This window comes from Vipera ursinii, assembly GCF_947247035.1.
Source record: "Vipera ursinii genome assembly, chromosome: 2".
NCBI classification, from domain to species: Eukaryota; Metazoa; Chordata; class Lepidosauria; order Squamata; family Viperidae; genus Vipera; species Vipera ursinii.
Window position 1 is genome coordinate 138,511,976 of NC_139513.1, and position 21,002 is coordinate 138,532,977.

The following is a 21,002-nucleotide window of genomic DNA, read 5'->3' on the forward strand; positions in this document are numbered from 1 at the left end:
AATTAATCAAGGAGAGAAGCAACCTGGAACTAAGGAGAAATTTCCTGAGAGTTAGAACAATTAATCTGTGAAAAAACCTGCCTCCAGAAGTTGTGAATGCTTCAACACTGGAAGTTTTTAAGAAGAGATTGGACAACCATTTGTCTGAAATGGTATAGGGTTTCCTACCTGTTATATATTAGGCTTTTTAGGAACACCTAAAGCACTTGTATAAGAGTCACCACCAGGGGGCATTGAACTGTAACTGTTTTGGCAGGAAGCAGTTTTGGCGGGTAACAGAGGTTCAATTCGATTGGTTGGCTCTGTACCTGGCCAGGTACTGGCCAGGTATATAAAGAGTGCAGGTAGCCCCTATTCCCCAGTACAGTCACTTCCACCAAATAAAGAGCTGTTATGTTGTACTCATTGTCCCGGCATCTTTCCTGTTCTACAGAACCCACTACACAACAGTGGCAATGAAGGTGGGATCCTGCTTTGCCTTAAAGAGCTGAATTCACGAGGGGACAGCTTCGCGTGCTGGAGGAAAGAGGCATCTTTCCCCCCCATTCTACGGATGGCTAGTCACCACGTTAGCGGCCACACATACTCAGAACCAACCGTCTGAGTCAGTGAAGCAGGATCCAAAAGCAAGGAGAAGAAGATGGCACGAGTCGGCCAGCCCCAAGAATTCGACATCTGCCATCCCAAATGATGGCCATCACACCTGGGGCAAGTCGAGAACTATCTCCGGGAGAACCAAATTGCCGAGAATGGCCTAAAAGTGGCGACCTTGCTTTGCATAAGCAGGCCTGCCATATTCGATTTGGCCAAAAGTCTATTCACACCAACGCCGATCAAAACCATCTCATACAGAGACCTCACGCAAAAGCTGAATGGGCATTTCAAGCCCCGAATGTCTGAGCTGGCCTGGTGGTTCCGTTTTGACCAGAGGGTACAACAGCCAGGCGAATCTGCATCGGAGTTCATCATGGCCTTGCGACAGACCTCCCACCTCTGCAAGTTTTCCAACCTGGACGAGAGACTACGGGACAGGCTGGTGTGCAGCCTAAGAGACAAGCGACTGCAACAGAGTCTTTTTGCAAGGCCCGATATAACTCTCCAAGATGCTCAAGATTAGATCTTGGCTGTTGAGGTGGCCGGAGGCGTGGTGCAAGCAGTACAGACTCCCTTGCCCAGCAGCCCAGAGGAAGCAATACACTACACTACGTACAGCGAGCACACACACGAGGAAGAAACCGACATTGACCAGATCCAGCGAAAAACGGTACAACAGGATCGACCATGCGAGCACAGGGAGAGCAAGCAGAAGGCAGCTCCCCCCCAAAATGTGGAGGCTGTGGAGGCAACCACATGTGTGTGAGCTGCAAGTTCCAGTCAGCCACGTGTCGGGCCTGCAGAAAATCGGGCCACATTGCAGCAGTCTGCCGTAGCCATTTCCGAGAGGGCCTACCCAAGCGACAGTCAGAGAACTCATCGTGGAAAGGTACCGGGGCCCGGAGCTCGACAAGTGTGGGGTTTTCAAAAGCCAGAGGGCCATCTGCCGAACTGGGGCCTGCTGGCCGCTTAAACCCAAACTAAAATTGGAAGTCCATTTACAAGGCATTCCTTGTAAAATGGAGCTAGACTCTGGCTCTGCAGTCTTGATTATTTCTGACGAGATGTTTAAACTTGTTTGCGGCCAGAGCAAGCAGTGGGTTAAATTGAGGCCCTCCAGTATCATGTTAACCGATTTCCAAAATGCCCCAGTAAAAGTTAAGGGGGAGGCCACCCTTTCCGTGCGGTTTAAGAGGTTTCAGGGGCACTTGGATGTTATCGTAGTCGAAGGCCGTAGGACCACTTTAGTCGGGTTGGACTGGTTTGAGGCATTGGGCATTGTAATATCTGGCATCCACAGATTGCAGGGAAACAACATTGAATCTTTCTGCAAAGAGTTTGCAGACGTATTCGATAGTAAGCTAGGAAGGTACACAGGGCCCCCCATTTCATTTAAATTAAACCCCAGTGTCTTACCCATTAGGATTAAACCCAGGAGAGTCCCCTTCACACTCAAACACAAAATTGAAAAAGAGCTAAACAAACTAGTAGAACAGGGGGTCCTGCAGCCGGCAGACAGGGGAGAGTGGGAGACTCCGATAGTCACCCCCCTCAAAGCTAATGGGGAGATCCGTATCTGCACCAATTATAAATGCACCCTAAATAAGGCCCTAAACCAGCATGCTTACCCGGTCCCCACGGTCAGCCACGTTCTCGCTTCCCTCCAAGGCAGCGCCATCTTTGCTAAACTAAACCTCGCACAGGTGTACCAGCAGCTGCCAGTTACCATGGAGACAGGAGCAGCACAAACAATTGTAATTCATAAGGGAGCCTTCAGAGTTAACCGCCTGCAGTTTGGAGCAAGTGTAGCATCAGGAATTTTTCAGGAGGTAATGGAGCGAACACTTAAGGGCATCCAAGGTGTATGCCCTTATTTCAGACATGTCAAACACAAGGCCCGGGGGCCAGATCCGGCCTGCGAAGTGGTTTCATGTGGCCTGCGAAGCCATCCTGGAAACAGTGAGGGAACAGCCCCCACTGCCTTGGCCCTGGCCCAGAGATCCTCCTTCTGCCAGAGACCCTTAGATCTGTCCCACTCCTGCCCAGGCCCTCATAGGCACCCTTGATGTGAATGATTTAGAGCTGGCCACACCCACCCAGTAGGCCATACACACTCTAGCCACGCCCAACCAGTAGGCCACGCCCACCCAGGCCACACCCACCTGGCCCTTTGAGGGCAACCACAATGCTGATGCGGCCCTCAATGAAATTGAGTTTGACACCTCTGCCTTATTTTGACGATGTCCTCATTGCTGGAGAAACAAAGGAAGTGTTAGCAGACAGACTTAGGGCAGTTTTAAAGAGGCTTCGCTCTGCAGGTCTCAAGCTAAAAAGAGACAAATGCAGCATAGGGGTTGCATTCACAGAATTTTTGGGGTTCAGGATCGATGCCAGGGGGATTCACCCCGCAGAATCAAAAGTGAGGGCAATTAAGATGGCCCCCACTCCCAAAAACAAGGCTGAACTGCAAGCCTTTCTGGGATTATTAAACTTTTACCACTCATTCCTACCCCACAAAGCAGCCATAGCTGAACCCCTGCATAGGCTCCTTGATAAAAAAGCTGCATGGAAATGGACAGCTGAGACAGCCTCAGACAAAATCCTGAGCAGAGTTCAGTCTTGGGTATTCACAGGGTGGCAGGATAAAAGTCCAGGCCCAGAATTCCAAGCGTATTTTGTAAGGAGGCATGAATTGTCCGCACATAAAGGATGTCTGTTGTGGGGTAGTAGGGTTATTATACCATCAACACTGAGAGAGAGAGTTCTGCAGTCTCTACATGAAGGACACCCTGGCATAGTTCACATGAAGGCTTTAGCAAGGAGCTACCTTTGGTGGCCAGGGTTAGATAAGGCAGTGGAAGAGCAGGTACATGGATGTTACACTTGTCAAAGGTCCAGACCTGAGATGCCCCAAGCGCCTGTCCACAAATGGGAGGCATCACATACACCCTGGTCCAGGGTCCATATAGACTACGCTGGTCCATTCCAAGGACAGCTTTTCCTAATAGTGGTAGATAGCCACTCAAAATGGCTGTAGGTAGTACCAGTCCCAAATAGGACCACAGCCAGAACAATCCAAGTGCTCAGGAGACTTTTTGCCACACATGGTCTGCCTGACGTTCAGGTATCAGATAATGGGGCTCAATTTACCGCTGCTGAGTTTCAGGCCTTCATGAGAGCAAACTTGATTAGACACGCCACATCTGTGCCCTTCCACCCTTCGACTAATGGACAAGCAGAAAGGATGGTGAGAACAACCAAAGACGCACTCAGGTGCATCATCGTCAGTGATTGGCACCACAGGTTGGCAGAATTCCTATTGTCTCAACACACCACACCATGCACAGCCATGGGGAAGAGTCCTGCGGAGCTCCGTTGTGGCAGATGCCTCATCACCAAACTGGACAGGCTGCACCCTGACAGAGTGGTTTCTGAGGCCGCGCAACCCAAAACCCCAAGAGAACTACACCCGGGCGACTTGGTTTGGGCCAGGAACTATGGTCTGGGACACGTGTGGATTTCGGGGGTGGTGGTTGACAAAACTAGGCCCTTATCTTATGTAGTAGGGGTGGAAGGGGGTCGTCAGGTCAAACAGCACATAGACCAAGTAAGGAAAAGAGTTCCAGAATGGTCACCAAGCGACCACGTGGAGAATTACCCCTCATTGAGTTTTCAAGCTGGCACACAAGCTAGCTCACATCCCCCCTACCAGAACGACCAACAAACAACCACGTCCGAGCCTGAGGACCATGTGGACACAGAACTGCATCTGCATCGGGAGAACCCCGATCAACCAGGACAGCAACCCTCTCAGGACCACGGGGCTAACCTTGCCACAGGGTCTGACTGTGGGGTGGGTCTACCAGAAATGGTCAGCCAGAGCTTACCTGCTGACTCTCCTGTTCAGGAGAACCTGGACGTCCAGGATATGGTGAGAAAGGCACCAGCCCACAAGGGGGAAGAAACCCTAAGACGCTCATCTCGGCCCCATAGGCCACCTGCGTACCTCACTGACTATGTGCGCAAATGAGGGAAGCCAGATGGCTAGGTCCATTGGGAACACCTGCTGCCGGCATCGACTTCCCTCCGCCCTGTGCGTTCCCACAGAGAGGGCCTCCTCAGGGTGCCACCGGTCAGAGAATGTCAGCTGGTGGCCCCCAGGGGGAGATCCTTCTCTGTGGGCGCCCCGGAGCTATGGAATCTGCTACTGGTTGAGCTCCAGACGGCGCCCGACCTTCGCTCCTTTCGCCGCGAGCTAAAAACATACTTTTTTGAACAAGCTGGCCTGGCCTGATGAAGGGATTGGGGGGGTTTGTTATGGTTATTTTATTGGGTTTTAAAGATGTATTTTAGTATGTGGGCATTTATCTAATCTTGTTTTAACTTTTGTAATCTGTATTTTTATTCTTGCCCTGTTCACCGCCCTGAGTCCTTCGGGAGAAGGGCGGTATAGAAATAGTATTAAATAAATAAAGAAAGAAAGAAAGAAAGAAAGAAAGATTGGCTGTCATGAATATAATAATTGTATATGTTTATTGTTTCATCCTTAAGGGGGAAGGGGTGTTATGTATTAGGCTTTTTAGGAATACCTAAAGCACTTGTATAAGAGTCACCACCAGGGGGCATTGAACTGTAACTGTTTTGGCAGGAAGCAGTTTTGGCGGGTAACAGAGGTTCAATCCGATTGGTTGGCTGTGTACCTGGCCAGGTACTGGCCAGGTATATAAAGAGTGCAGGTAGCCCCTATTCCTCAGTACAGTCACTTCCACCAAATAAAGAGCTGTTATGTTGTACTCATCATCCCGGCATCTTTCCTGTTCTACAGAACCCACCACACAACACTACCTAAGCAGGGGGCTGGACTAGAAGTCCTCCAAGATCCCTTCCAACTCTTTATTTTGTTGATATGGAGACCAATTAATTGAAAACTGGAGCTTGGGCATACCCTAAATTCCACAAGTCTATCAAGAAGGTTCTGAATACCTGATATCTTCATTTTAACCTTCTGAAAAAAGTGAATTTATCCCTTTTCCTTCCTTTCTTGTCTTTCAGAATTTGGGTTTCCTGTATCTCCTGAATTGCTAAATACCTCCTTTTAATTGTGGTTGATTCACAGAGTACTCATCATGGTACACCTAATGTGCACCTATCATGGGGAAGAGAGATTTGAAGCTCAGCATTTAAAATAGCATTGGTTGGGACTTCCTGTTTTGTGCAGTAGTGACTGGTCATGGGCTTGCAGATTCCCTGCACCCCCACAGCTAATTTCACCCTGCCTGGGGACCCTGAATGGTTCTAAGTCACCACGGAGAAGCGACAAAAGAAATAAGGGTGCTCCAGTGATTGTAGAATGGCGGCAGCCATTCCATTCAACTTGGGGAAAGCCTTCTAACCCCACAGGAGAAAGGCTGGCTGTATTGCATCCACCAGCCCAAGCTACTAATAACCAAAGTCCAAAAGCACTAACCAGCACAACTGTGAATAGCGTGCTTGAAACTGGGTGAGGAATTCAATCTTCTCTTTTCTATTCTACATTTAATTTCCTGGAAAAGATCCCCAAGAAACAAAATACCTCCAAAAGGGAAGGAGGGGGATTTCCGCCCCACCCTTATACTAATGGAAGCAGCAAATTAAACTTTTTATGGAGGATCAAAATATATGGAAGTGAAATAAATATAAAAATCTGGATAAATCTAAAATTGATTGAATGGTTAAGACTGTCATTTTAAAGATAATTGTTTATTTTGGAAATTGAAAAACAAATAGTTGGTGACACCTAGTGGTGGATGAAGACTATGACAGCTCTGACTTCAGTATAGGTAAAGGTAAAGGTTCCCCCGCACATGCATGCTAGTTGTTTCCAACTCTAGGGGCCGGTGCTCATCTCTGTTTCAAAGCCGAAGAGCCAGCGCTTGTCCGAGGATGTCTCCATGGTCATGTGGCCGGCATGACTAGATGCCAAAGGCGCACGGGGCGCTGTTACCTTCCCACCATAGTGGTCCCTATTTTTCTACTTGCATTTTTACGTGCTTTCGAACTAAGACTTGGCAAAACCTGTGAAAAGCTCATCTGTGTTTGTGACCTTCAAAGTTTTAACAACAAAGAACAGCTGTGACCAAAAAGAGACAATAATCTGGGCTGTAGACAAAGAGAGAATTATAAATTTCAGAAAAATTTCAAAAAAATCCAACTATTTGGATTACAAATATCTATTTAATTGGGACTCTAAAGCTATTTTCAGAGAAAAGAAAGGAAGAGAAAAACTAAAATTCTTGGCCTTCATGGATCAGAGACATGTAGAAAGAACATATCAAGAAAACATATCAAGAAAACATAAATACTTCACAAGAGGAGATATATAGTATACTGCAACTAATTCAAACAACAATGAGTTTCAAATAACTTTGAAAATATAAATCAATCTATTTCTAAGTTAACTACAACAAAAAAGATCCCAGAAAACAACAGAGAAGGAGCAGATAAAACAGATAAATGGATATAGAATTGAGAATAGAGACTTAAAGATGAAACTTAACAAAACAAGGAAACACAATTTAATCCTAGTGGAAAAAAATTCACAAGAATTGGAAAAAACAACTTATCCCTTAAGACTACAAAATAAATCTGAGGACAAGAAAACAGATTGGATAAAATGGACTGTAGAGTTTTCAGGAACATCGGGGAGAAAGGAAATGATAAGAGGAGAGAAAGAAAAAGAAAAAGATTTTCAACAAATGTGGAAAGGCAGAAGCCCCGTACAAAGACACTTCACCTGATTTACTTTTTATATTTACAGCAACATTTATGAACATACAGAAAAACTTTTTGATTCAGCAAAATACATTGATTAAGAAAGATACTGGGCAAAGGAAAAAGACTAAAGTAGAAACCAAGAAAATAGATGATGGGACTTGCCAGAGAGAATAGTTAAAAAAGAAACATTTGTTTGAATATGGTTAAAGAAATAGAAAAGTTTTGGAATATATACCGTAGTTTCCGGCGTATAAGACGACTTTTTCACCCATGAAAATCTTCTCAAAAGTCAGGGGTCGTCTTATACGCCGGGTGCTGAAACTTTAGGGACAGGGCTGGCTGGAAAACCTGGAGCGGATCTTCTATTTAGTCTGCGCAGTGAAAGTGGGACCAATTGGAGTAGAAGCTGCAGTCTGTGATTTTTTACAGGCTGGGGTCTGGGCATCTTTCTTTCTAAAGTTGAAGAGCAGCTGTAGGCAGGTGGGGAATGCAAGAGCAACTTGAAAGGCAGGTGGGGAATGCCATAGCCAGAGCAGCTGCTTAGCTCTAAGGACACATTTGACTCAGGAACTGGGCGGGCTGGCTGGAAAACCTGAAGCGGATGTCCCATTAGGTCTTTTTTTTTTAATCCCATTTACATCCCGCCCTTCTCCGAAGACTCAGGCCGGCTTACAATTTAAAGCACAAATCAATATGCTTAGCAATAGCCTTCATTCTATGTATATGCCTGCTTATTAGAGCTTTCACACACACACCCCCACAAGCAGCATTATTACAAAGTCAGCTTATTGCTCCCAACAATCTTAGTCCTCATTTTACCTACCTCGGAAGGATGGAAGGCTGACTCAACCTTGAGCCTGGTGGGATGAGAACCTGCACTAATTGCAGGCAGTTGGTGTTACTTAAGGCTCTGTGCAGGGAAAGCTTTAGAGTGAATTAGGAAAAGTGAAAAAGTGAATTAGGAAAATAGGAAATGGTTGCTGGAATTGGGTATGTGTAGTTTAACGAAGAGAAGGGTGACGGGTGACATGATAGCAGTGATCCAATATCTCAGGGGCTGCCACAAAGAAGAGGGAGCCAAGCTATTCTCCAAAGCACCTGAAAGCAGGACAAGAAGCAATGGATGGAAACTAGTCAAGGAGAGAAGCAACCTAGAACTAAGGAGAAACTTCCTGACAGTTAGAACAATTAACCAGTGGAACAACCTGCCTCCAGAAGTGGTGAATGCTCCAACACTGGAAGTTTTTAAGAAGAGACTGAACAGCCATTTGTCTGAAATGGTATAGGGTTTCCTGCCTTAGCAGGGGGTTGGACTAGATGACCTCCAAGGTCCCTTCCAACTTATTATTATTATTATTATTATTATTATTATTATTATTATTATTATTATTATTATTATTATTATTATTATTATTAAAGTTTAATCCCCTTGCACTGTTTTATGTTTACATGTTTGATGACAAACAGCCTTATGTTTATAAGTGACAGTTTTCCTACTAAGTACCTGCATGTCATAAGCATTTGAATTAAAATTACCATATTAAAATCAAATCTGATGTTTTTTAATTTTTATTTGGTGTGCGTTGGAAGAGGGATAGTCTTATACGGCGAGTATAGCCCAAACCCTATAATTTAACAGGAAATGTAGGGGGTTGTCTTATATGCCCAGTCGTCTTATACGCCGGAAAATACGGTATGTCATTCTAAGAGGGGTGAATTCCCTAAATAATCTAATATGCTTTTTTCCCCTTTTTTGTTCTCTTTCTTGATATGAGTAATATAAAAAAATTGAAATGACTCAGATAAAGGAAATGTTTTAGATACTTAAATGTGATTAAATTTAAGAAAATTATAATGGATAATAAAAAATGTTTTGAATAAGAGTTAAAGGACTAGATGACTAGATGTATTAAATGGAATGTTTAAAGATTAAACATAATTTTAATTATGGTTCAAAAGAATAAGAAATTTAGGAAATTATATATTAGCTTAGGAGGGATATATATTTTAAGTATTATGTTGCTTTTTATGTTTCTTTACTCTTGCTCTCCTTTCTTTTATTTTTTTTTTCATTGTTTTATCTATTCCTTAAGAAATGTAAAAGTGTGAGATGGTTCATATGGAAAAATAGAGCTAAATTGTTAAATGTAATTAATTTTTGAGAAAATCTTAACCAGAGAATACTAGAATTTGGTGGGAGAAACAAATTAAAATAAGGACTGTAACAGGATCTATGATAAGGCAACCAGAATGATTGGATAGAAAAGAAATATTATATTGATGTGATTATTATTTTTAGGAATATTGGGAAAAATATATATTTAACTGTTATCTATCAAAACAATAAGAATTGTATTAACTCAATTTGCAAAAGAGGATATTTTGGGAAAAGAAGAAACTATTATGTGGATTATGGATTATAGAAATCAATTGTTAATGATTGTTTTACAAATGTAACCCAGACAACAAACTGTTCACCAATTATTGGGATTTATTTTTAAAAAATGAATAAAATATATTACAAAAAAATAGCGTTGGTTGCAAGTATTCTGTGCATGTCAGGAGGTGCAAATTTTAATCTGAGTTTATTTAGTCTGTAAAGTATTCATTCAAAATGATTCTTTTCCCTTAAGCCATATTCATCTGTCAAATTTTGTGGGTAATATCATTGTTTAGCTGCTCCTTTGACTTTAGAGACATAAATCTATGTAGAAGTGGCTGAAATATTTCTGGATTGCTCTGTTTCACTGGCAAAAAATGAGTTGTTAAGCCTCTGGGAGTGTGGAGGAAAAATTAAGACCGAACTCCTTATATTTCATTTGTTTTTATGATTTGAACATTGTGCATTACACTATCTTGTTCATCGATTTAGGAGTAAATTACAGCTTATGGTTAATTATTCTGTTACAAAGATACATGATATAAGGTGATGCGTAATTTTAGTTCCAATGTTTTATACATTTTAAGGAGTTTTAAGCTGATTTAGCAATCTTTTGGGTTGTTGTACAAGTAAGGGAGTAGGAATAAATACTGTAACCAACTTCATTTTTTGTTTGGAATATGTCTGCCAACCTAGCAGTTCGAAAGCACGTAAAAATGCAAGTAGAAAAATAGGGACCACTACGGTGGGAAGGTAACAGTGTTCCGTGCGCCTTTGGCGTCTAGTCATACTGGCCACATGACCATGGAGATGTCCTCGGACAAGCGCTGGCTCTTCGGCTTTGAAACGGAGATGAGCACCAGCCCCTAGAGTTGGAAACGACTAGCACACATGTGCGGGGGAACCTTTACCTTTACCTTTTTAAAAATCTTTTGAGTTGTTGTACAAGTTAGGGAGTAGGAATAAATACTGTAACCAACTTCATGTTTTGTTTGGAATATGTTACTTTTCTCTCTAATTAAAGCTGTCTTGGTTGAAGCCCATTTGAGGGTCTGCTGATTGAAACAAATATATAGAACCAAATTTTGTTTTGGAGGATGGAGCTAATTTTTCCTCCAGTATGCTAATGGTTCCAGCATACTGTCATTATTAAATGACACAACTCAAAGGCTCCCCCAAAATTCCCATAGTCTGTGCCTTGACAACAGTTGCTAGAAATGGTTGGATCAAAACATAACATATATGTTGTGTTGTGTGTTCTTTGCGCAGGAAAGGAGAGGAGGCAAGTGATTTTAGCAAAGCTCATGGTTTGTTGCTTGCAGGATCTGAACTGAGAATTAGGCTGCAGCCTGCAGCAATTTATAGCCTGGCCCTTAGGCGGCAGCCAATAGGTTTAAAGCAACCCATTGCCACCTAGGGGCAGCCAATAGCAGCACTGGAGCCAGGGAGTCTAAGTTGCTGGAGAGCCGTTAGCTGCTCCAGCTTACCACGAGGTGTTACAACTGAGCCCAATACATAACACCCCTCCCCTCTTAGAACAGACAACATCATAGCAACAATTAGCAACCAATACAAGTTACAAGATTTAACATCATAGCATTAGTTAGCCAAGTTATACAATTTTAACACCAGGATGAATTGGCTTCCATTAACAGCATACTATACAGTTAACATCATAGTTCCATTATTGTTTCAGTACAGCGACAAGTCAACAGTACAGACAACGTTATAGTTCCTTTATTTTACAACATAATCAGCTAGATAAGTAGGAGGCTTGCGTGCCCTTGTGGAATGCCTCAGTGTTCCAGTCACTTTCTGGTCTACCAACTTACCCATTGGGCCAGGTAGACCAGTGTCCGTTGATGCACTTGAGTCAAAGGAATTAGATGCTCTCTGGCTGGCCTCTCCAGGTTGGCCCACCCCAGAGTCAGATTGAATGGCAGAGTCAGCACAGCAGTTATTGAAATCTGGTTGGCTTGCTCCGTCAGGGGATCCATTTTGCACTTCTGGACTCCCCTCCTCTATGCCCAATTCCTCATTGCTTATTAAGGAAGGGTCTTGATAGTCCATGAATGGGCTGGCCTGGCTGCAGGTTTGGGGACTTTGGGAGGGACGTATGATGCAGTCCTCGCTTAGTGGCCATTCTGGAAACTGTTTTCTGAGTTGATCAATGTGGCATCTGACAACTCGCCCTCCCTCCAGCCCCACTTCGTAAGAAAGGGGACCAGATGATTTGGTAATTTTACCAGGAACCCACAGATTCCCATGTCCATAGTTTCTGGCCCATACCCAATTGCCCACTTGCAGCCCCCTTGGAGGTTTGGTCGAGACGCTTCTGCTGCCACTCTATCTGGATGCAACCTGTCCAGTTTAGTGATCAGATGCCTTCCCCAATGAAGTTATGCAGGACTTTTGCCTATAGCAGTGTTGGGCGTAGAATGCTGGCAAAGTAAAAAATCTGCCAGTCACCTGTTACTATGCGTTTAAGTGATTCCTTTGTGGTCCTCACCATACGTTCAGCTTGACCATTAGAGGATGGATGAAAAGGGGCAGACGTTGCGTATCTGATGAGATTTGCTCTTAGGAAGGCCTGAAATTCAGCAGCAGTGAATTGGGCCCCATTGTCTGAAACTAAGACATCTGGCAACCCATGTGTGGCAAAGAGTTTTCTCAGCACCTGGATGGTCCTAGCCAGTGCTTTTTTTTTGTAAAAGAAAAAGGTGCCGGAACTCACACATGCCATACAACCCACCTTGCCTACCCTACAAGGTTCCATTCAAAAAAGGTGCCGGAACTCCGTTCTGAGGGTTCTATGACAAAAAAAGCCCTGGTCCTAGCAGTAGTCATGTTAGCAACAGGGATTGCTTCAAGCCATTTGGAGTGGCTGTCTACCACTATGAGGAAGAGCTTTCTCTGAAAGGGCCCAGCGTAGTCTATGTGAATTCTAGACCAGGGAGTGTGCGTTTCCTGTCACCTGTGAACTGAGGCATGTGGCATTTCAGGCCTTGATTGCTGGCATGTATAACATCCATGTACCTGTGCCTCAATGGCCTTGTCTAGGCCTGGCCACCAAAGGTAGCTTCTTGCTAAAGCTTTCATTCTGACAATGCCTGGATGGCCTTCATGTAGTGACTGTAGTACTCTATCTCTCAGTGAAGTGGGGATTATGACCCTGTTCCCCCAAAGGATGCAACCCTTGTGAGCTGATAGTTCATGTCTTCTAACAAAGTAACTCTGGAAATCAGACCCTGGGCTTTTATCTAACCACCCTGTGTGCACCCAGGGTGCACACAGCACTCTACTAAGTGTTTTATCAGTAGCTGTTTCTGCAGTTATGTCCCCAGCATGGAGGGGAAATTCTGGTAGGTCCTGAATGGACAGAATTCTGGCTGCAGGGGCTGGGTCTGGTTCCATTAGTGGCAGTGGGAATCTGCTCAGGCCATCAGCATGGCCCATTTCTTTGCCGGGTTTGTGAACCAGCTTGAATGTATATGCAGAAAGGAAAATAGACCATCTCAACATTCTTGGGGAAAGTATGTGGGGAATTTGTTTGTCTGTTGTGAAGAGTCCCAGCAGTGGTTTGTGGTCTGTGAAGATCGTGAAGTCCCTGCCATATAAATAGTCATGGAATTTTTTAATTCCAGCTACAATGGCTAAGGCCTCTTGGTCAATTTGAGCATAGTTACGCTCAGCAGAGGACAGTGTCCTTAAAATGCAATAGGGACTTGTGTTCCATTCTTTTCTAAATGACTCAAGACTGTTCCCACCCCATAAGGAGATGCATCACATGCTAAACAGACTGGTTTAGATTCCCTAAAATGAGTTACAGTAGATTTAACTGACAATAGCGCCCTTAGGTCCTAGAAACTTTTCTCATGAATGCTTGTCCATTTCCATGGAGCTTTTTTATCTAAGAGCCTGTGAAGAGGCTCAGCCAATGTGGCCCTGTTAGGCAGAAACGCGTGGTAGAAGTTGAGGAGGCCCAAAAATGCTTGTAGCTCTCCTTTGGATTTAGGACTAGGGGCCAATTGAATGGCCTTCACCTTGGATTCAGCAGGGTGAATGCCATTAGCATCAATTCGAAATCTCAGAAATTCAGTTGAAGAAACCCCAATACTACATTTACTCTTTTTTAATTTGAGGCCTGCTTCATGCAGCCTCTGTAGGACAGCTCTGAGCCTGCTGGCTAACACCTCTGTAGATTCTCCAGCAATAAGTACATCATCAAAATAAGGGCAAACACCCTGAATGCCTTTAAGTGTGCGTTCCATGATTCCCTGGAAAATGCCTGGAGCAACACTAACCCCAAACTGTAAACACTTCACTTTGAAAGCCCCCCTGTGACTCACTATCATCTGAGCAGTGGCTGTGGCCTCATCAACCAGCAATTGTTGATAGGCCTGTGCCAAATCTAATTTAGCGAAAATAGTGCCCCCTTGCAAAGAAGCTAAAATGTGATTCACTACTGGGACAGGGTAAGCATGTTGCTTAATGGCTTTGTTAATTGTACATTTATAATCTGCACGTATTCTAATTTCTCCGTTGGCCTTAAGTGGTGTGACTATAGGAGTTTCCCACTCCCCACCATCAACTGGTTGTAAAATGCCCTGTTCTACAAGCTTGTCTATTTCTAAGTCAATTTTATGTTTGAGGGCAAAAGGGGCCATTCAAGGCTTAACCCTAATGGGGACCACATTGGGATCTAGTTTGAATGAGATAGGCGGGCCTGTGTATGTTCCTAGGGCTGAATCAAAAACATCTGCAAAGTCCTTGCAAACTGACGATAAATTTGCAGCTTGTGTCCGGTTGATACTGGTTACTTGAATGTCTAAAGCATCAAACCAATTGAGCCCTATTAGACTGATTCTCTGGCCCCCTACTACTATGACATCCAGGTGCCCATAAAACCCTTTAAATTTTACGGCCAAGGTGGCTTCCCCCTTAACTTTGACTTGAGTGTTTTGAAAATCAGTTAAAATTATGTCGGAGGGCCTTAGCTTGGCCCATTTTCTACTGCGACTGCACACGAAATTAAAAGTGTCCAGGGAAATAATAGAGACAGCAGAGCCTGTGTCCAATTCCATTTTACAGGGGATGCCAGGTGTGTGCTGCCTCTCCCCTAGTGAACTGCAGATCTTTCGGAGAAGCAGGATCCCACCTTCCTCGCCAGTGTTGTGTCGTGTGTTCTTTGTGCAGGAAAGGAGATGAGGCAAGAGAGTTCAGCAAAGCTCATGGTTTATTGCTTACAGGATCTGAACTGAGAATTAGGCTGCAGCTTGCAGCAATTTATAGCCTGGCCCTTAGGTGGCAGCCAATAGGTTTAAAGCAACCCATTGCTGCCTAGGGGCAGCCAATAGCAGCACTGGAGCTGGGGACTCTGAGTTGCTGGAGAGCCATTAGCTGCTCCAGCTTACCACATGGTGTTACAACTGAACCCAATACATAACAGTATATATGCTTAGTTTTTGCTATTAACAGGTCTTTTATGGTATACATTTTGTATTTTTACTGTATTTGGTTTATATCTGAACAAAAGCTTTTTTTAAAAAACACACTAAAATGCCAATAATGTATGGAGAATGATCTCTTTTCCATGGGAGAGACAAAACTTGTCGTATCTATTATTCTTATGGTTTAATGTTTTGCAGATACAATTTCTGTTTTTGACAGAAATTTCAAGTAGAGCCCATGTAAAAACTATGAAGCATGGTGTGATGACCCAGGGCACAGCACAGAGGCAATGCGGTCAACTGGCAATTCAAACAGTTCTTTTATTGCTCCCAATTTTCCCCAAATGCTCCCACGTTTGCTGGCAAGCCTCCAACAAAAGATCATACACAAATCCCTTCAGCCGACTCTGGCTGAAAGCAGGTTCAAATACAGGCTGATTAGCATAAGAAAGTACTCAAGGCCATAGAGATAACAAGGAAGAAAACATAAACTGAACGAGTCTGTTTGAATCCTAGCTTGCCTGAGCAGTTTTCAAAAGAGAGAATAGTCCGAGGTCTTTAAACAGTCAAGCACCATGGTCAGTCAGTCTAGTAGTCAGGGTTTCCAGGTTTCCAAACAAGAGATCAGCAACAATACACAACACTCCCAAGATTCAGCGTTTGTTCCCAACAAATGCCCCTCCCTAGAGCGTCTCCTTAAATCTCAATCTCCAGGTGTGCCTTGTGGAGTGGGGCAGGACACTCTCCTCCTGAGCAACTGCCTGCGTTGTTCCCTCCTTCTCTCCACTCTCTGTGCTCTAGGATCAGGTGGGGGTGGGCCTTGCTCATTGCCCAAACTCTGTCTCCCCTGTTCATCCTGTCCCAATCCTGAAGGGTCCTGGCCTGCCTCAGCCTGCTCTTCCCCACATTCCTCTGAAGCCACAGACACCTCTCACCCCCTGCCCTCCATAGGGTCCTGTTTCACATCATGTTCCTCCTCAGATTCAGGCTCAGAAGGAGGCATGACACATGGGTCCAATTTTTTGCATCATAGCTGTTAAGTCGTGGGCTCTGGTGAGCAGGAATGAAGACACAAGGCTGAGTACAGAGGAACTCATTCTTTATTCTCGCTGGAACTGTACTTGAGCTTGGGCCGCACCCAGCCACAATATATAGCCTAGCCCTACAGAAGCAGCCAATAGGATTGAACCCGTGCTTGCCGCCTGGGACTGACCAATGGCAGGACTGGAGATGGCCTGTCTGGGTTGCTGGGGAGCCATTTGCTCTCCAGCAACGCACGTGGTGTGGTACCACAAGCCCAATACATAACACCCCTCCCTCCTAAGATCAGGCTATAATCCCCTTAATAAGCTTGACAACAGTCAAGACTTATGAATCACTCCCAACAACCAAAATAACATAATAACAAAAAACAAAAAACAAAATAATAAGTAATAATGCTTATAAATTCAAGGTGGCTAGAATTACACAACCTTTTCAGACGTACCATTGTAGTAGGGACTACAATAAGATTACACAATGGCTAAATGGCTTGCCAATGCAGTAAGGACTACAATGAGATTAAACAATGTCTCAATGAACATGCTTACAAGTAGTACAGGCAGTTTCAAAATGCCCCAATTTCTGTAGGTAGGGGTACACTTGTCACATCACTATACATCACTTTATTTTACAATATAGTCAGTGAGATATGCCAGAGGTTTGTGTGGCCTGGAGGAACGCCTTGGAGTTCTCCTCACTTTGTAGTCTACCTGCTTACCCTGTGGGCTGGGTAGACCCATGCCCCCTTGTGCTCCATTGTCCAGGGGGATTGAAATGCTCTGGCTGGCCTCACCAGGTTGGCCCACCCCAGAGTCAGTCTGTTCTGCAGAGTAGGCACAGCGGTTGCTGAGATTCGGCGGGCTCACCTGGTCAGGGGTTCCATGTTGCACTTCCAAGCTTCCTGGTTCTTCCTCGGAATCAACTTCTGCTGAAAAGGGAAAACCCTGGTGGTTCTGGTGTGGGCTGGCTTGGGTACCAGTTTGAGGACCTTGGGAGGAACTTATGCCACCGTCCTCACTTAGTGACCATTCTGGAAACCTCTTTCTTAGTTGGTCAATGTGTCTTCTGACCAGGTGCCCTCCCTCCAACCCCACTTCATAAGATAGGGGTCCAGATGCCTTGGTTACTTGACCAGGAACCCATAAATTCCCTGGCCCATAGTTTCTGACCCAAACCCAATTGCCCATTTGCAGCCCCCTCAGGGGTTTTGGTCTAGAGGCTTCTGATGCCACTCTGTCTGGATGCAACCTGTCCAGTTTAGTAATTAAATGTCTTCCCCAACATAGCTCAGCAGGACTTTTATCTGTAGCAGTGCAGGGCGTAGAATGCTGGCAGAGCAAAAAATCTGCCAATCTGTGATGCCAGTCACCTGTGATAATATGCTTAAGTGCCTCCTTTGTTTTCCTCACCATGCATTCGGCTTGTCCATTCGAAGAAGGATGAAATGGTGCAGACGTAGCATGTCTGATGATGTTAGCTCTAAGAAAAGCCTGAAACTCAGCAGCAGTGAATTGAGCCCCATTATCAGAAAGTAAAACGTCAAGCAACCCATGTGTTGCAAAGAGTTTTCTCAGCACCTGGATGGTCCTAGCAGTAGTCATATTAAGAACTGGAACTACTTCCAGCCGTTTTGAGTGGCTATCCACAACTATCAGGAAAAGCTGTCCTTGAAAAGGCCCAGCGTAATCTATGTGAACCCTGGACCAGGAGGTATGCATTTCTTCCCACCTGTGAACTGGGGCCTGAGGCATTTCAGGCTTAGATTGCTGGCATGTATAGCAACTATGAACTTGATCCTCTACAGCCTTATCCAGGCCAGGCCACCAAAGGTAGCTTCTAGCTAAGGCTTTCATTCTTACAATGCCTGGATGGCCTTCATGTAAAGAGTGTAAACTCTGTCCCTCAATGAAGTGGGAATTATGACTCTGTTGCCCCATAATATGCAGCCCTTGTGTGCAGACAACTCATGTCTCCTGACAAAATAACTTTGAAATTCAGAGCCTGGACTTTTTTCAAACCAACCCGTGTATACCCATGACAAGACTCTGCCCAGAATTTTATCTGTGGCAGTTTCAGCAGCAATATCTCCTGCGTGGAGGGGAAACTCAGTTAAGGCCTGAATGGACAATATTTTAGCAGCAGGAGCTGGATCAGGATCCATTAGTGGCAGTGGTAGTCTGCTGAGGCCATCCGCATGGCCCATTTCCTTCCCTGGTTTATGAATTAACTTAAAATTGTATGCAGACAAAAACATAGACCATCTCAGCATTCTTGGAGATAGTATGTGGGGAGTTTGTTTGTCTGTTGTAAACAACCCCAAAAGAGATTTGTGATCAGTGTAGACAGTGAAATCCCTGCCATATAAATAATCATGAAATTTCTTAACTCTGGTCACTATGGCCAAGGCTTTTTTTATCAATTTATGCATAATTATGCTCAGCAGAAGATAAAGTCTTAGAATAAAATGCAATAGGAACCTGTTTCCCATTTTTCTCTATGTGGCTTAAAACTGCCCCCTCCCCATAAGGAGATGCATCACATGCAAGACATACAGGTTTAGACTCTATGTAAGGAGTTACAGTAGACTTTTCTGATAGAAGGGCTTTCAGATCTTGGAAACTTTTTTCATGTAAGTTAGTCAATTTCCAAGGGGCTTTTTTATCAAGCAGCCTGTGGAGGGGCTCTGCTATCACAGCCTTATGAGGTAGGAATGTGTGATAAAAATTTAGGAGGCGCAAAAATGCTTGCAGCTCTCCCTTTGAATTTAGCCTTGGAGCCATTTTGATGGCCTTCACTTTTGAATCAGCGGGGTGAATTCCATTAGCATCGATACGGAACCCCAAGAATTCCATTGATGAGACCCCAATACTACATTTGTTTTTCTTCAATTTGAGGCCCGCATCGCGGAGCCTCTGCAAAACAGCCCTGAGCCAATTGGATAACACTTCTGGGGATTCTCCAGCAATGAAAACATCATCAAAATAGGGGCAGACACCCTGAATACCCTTAAGTGTGCGTTCCATAATCCCTTGGAAAATACTTGGTGCAGCACTGACTCCAAACTGTAAGCGTTTGACTTTGAATACCCCTCTGTGAGTTACTATTGTCTGAGCCGCGACTGTGGCCTCATCAACTGGCAATTGCAGATATGCCTGCTCTAAATCAAGTTTAGGAAAAATGGTTCCCCCTTGCAAAGAGGCTAAAATATGGCTGACTACAGGAACTGGGTAAGCATGTTGATTAAGGGCCTTATTTAATGTGCATTTATAATCTGCGCAAATGCGAACTCCCTGTTGGACTTCAGTGGGGTGACAATAGGAGTTTCCCACTCCCCCCCATCAACAGGCTGTAAAACACCCTGTTCTACTAGCTTATCGATTTCGGAATCGATTTTGTGCTTTAGGGCAAAGGGGACCCTGCAAGGCTTAATTCTAATTGGCACAACATTAGGATCTAACTTAAAAGAAATTGGCGGGCCAGTGTAAGTCCCCAGGGTTGACTCAAAAACATCCATGTATTCCTCGAAAACAGTCATGAGGTCTGCCGTTTGTGTCCGATTAATGCCTGTAATTTGAATGCCTAAAGCATCAAACCAATCAAGTCCAATAAGACTCGTTCTTTGGCCCTCTACTACTATTACATCCAGGTGCCCCAAAAACCCTTTAAATTTTACCAATAATGTGGCTTCCCCCTTAACTTTAACATGAGTGTTCTGAAAATCCATTAAAATAATATCTGAGGGCTTAGTTTAGCCCAATTGTTACTGCACCTACATACAAAGTTGAATGTGTCTTGTGAAATGATTGATACTGCCGAGCCGGAGTCCAACTCCATCTTACATGGAACTCCTTGTACCTCTACTGAGAGCTTGAGTTTAGGCTTGAGGGGGCAACGAGCCCCAGTGTGGCAAATGCTTCTCCGGCTTCTGAAGAACCCCACACTAACTGGACCTTGGGCCCCAGTACCTCTCCTAGTCAGTTCCTCTGACTGGTGTTTGGATGGCCTGTCTCTCTGGCGGGCTCTGCAAACCACAGCAATGTGGCCGGTCCTTCCGCAAGCTCTACATTTGGCCAAGCGAAATCTGCAATTGGCGCAAAGATGGTTGCCTCGGCACCCCTTACATCTAGGTAAGAGAACTGCCTTGTAATCGTTCTCTCGATGATGGTTGCCGCGGTTTTGCGCATTTGGTTCCCTTTGGAGCTTGTTGATTTCAGGTTCTTCATCTTCTGACAATTCACTGATGCATTTGGCGACCTCAAGATGGATGGAATTCTCAACCTTTGAAGGTTTGGTGGGCTGCACTGTCTGCACTGCACTCTCGGCGGCTTTGTCGGCCATGACCTTGTCCTGTGCCTCAGAGAATGTGAGATTGGGTCTAGCAACAGTCTCTGCTGGAGGGTTCTGTCTCAAAGGCCACAGATGAGCTGGTCTCTCAGTCGTTCCTCTAAGTTCGAGAACTTGCAAAGGTGTGCAGCCTGCCTTAGGCCCGCAATAAACTCAGAAGCTGTCTCTCAGGGTAGCTGCACTCTTTGGTTGAATCTAAAACGCCACGCCATCTCCGACATCTTGGGCTGAAAATGCCCCCTCAGCTTCTTCTTAACATCTGCAAATGATGCTGATTCAATGGGCGTCGGCGCGAAAAGATTTTCTGCTAGGTTGAAAGTTGCTGGTTCATACACGCATAGCAATGTAGCGGCTTTTAGGCCTTCCTCTGCAATTTGGTTTGCTCGTAGATAGTTCTCCACTTGCGAGAGGTAAGACGGCCATTCTTCTGGATGTTTTAC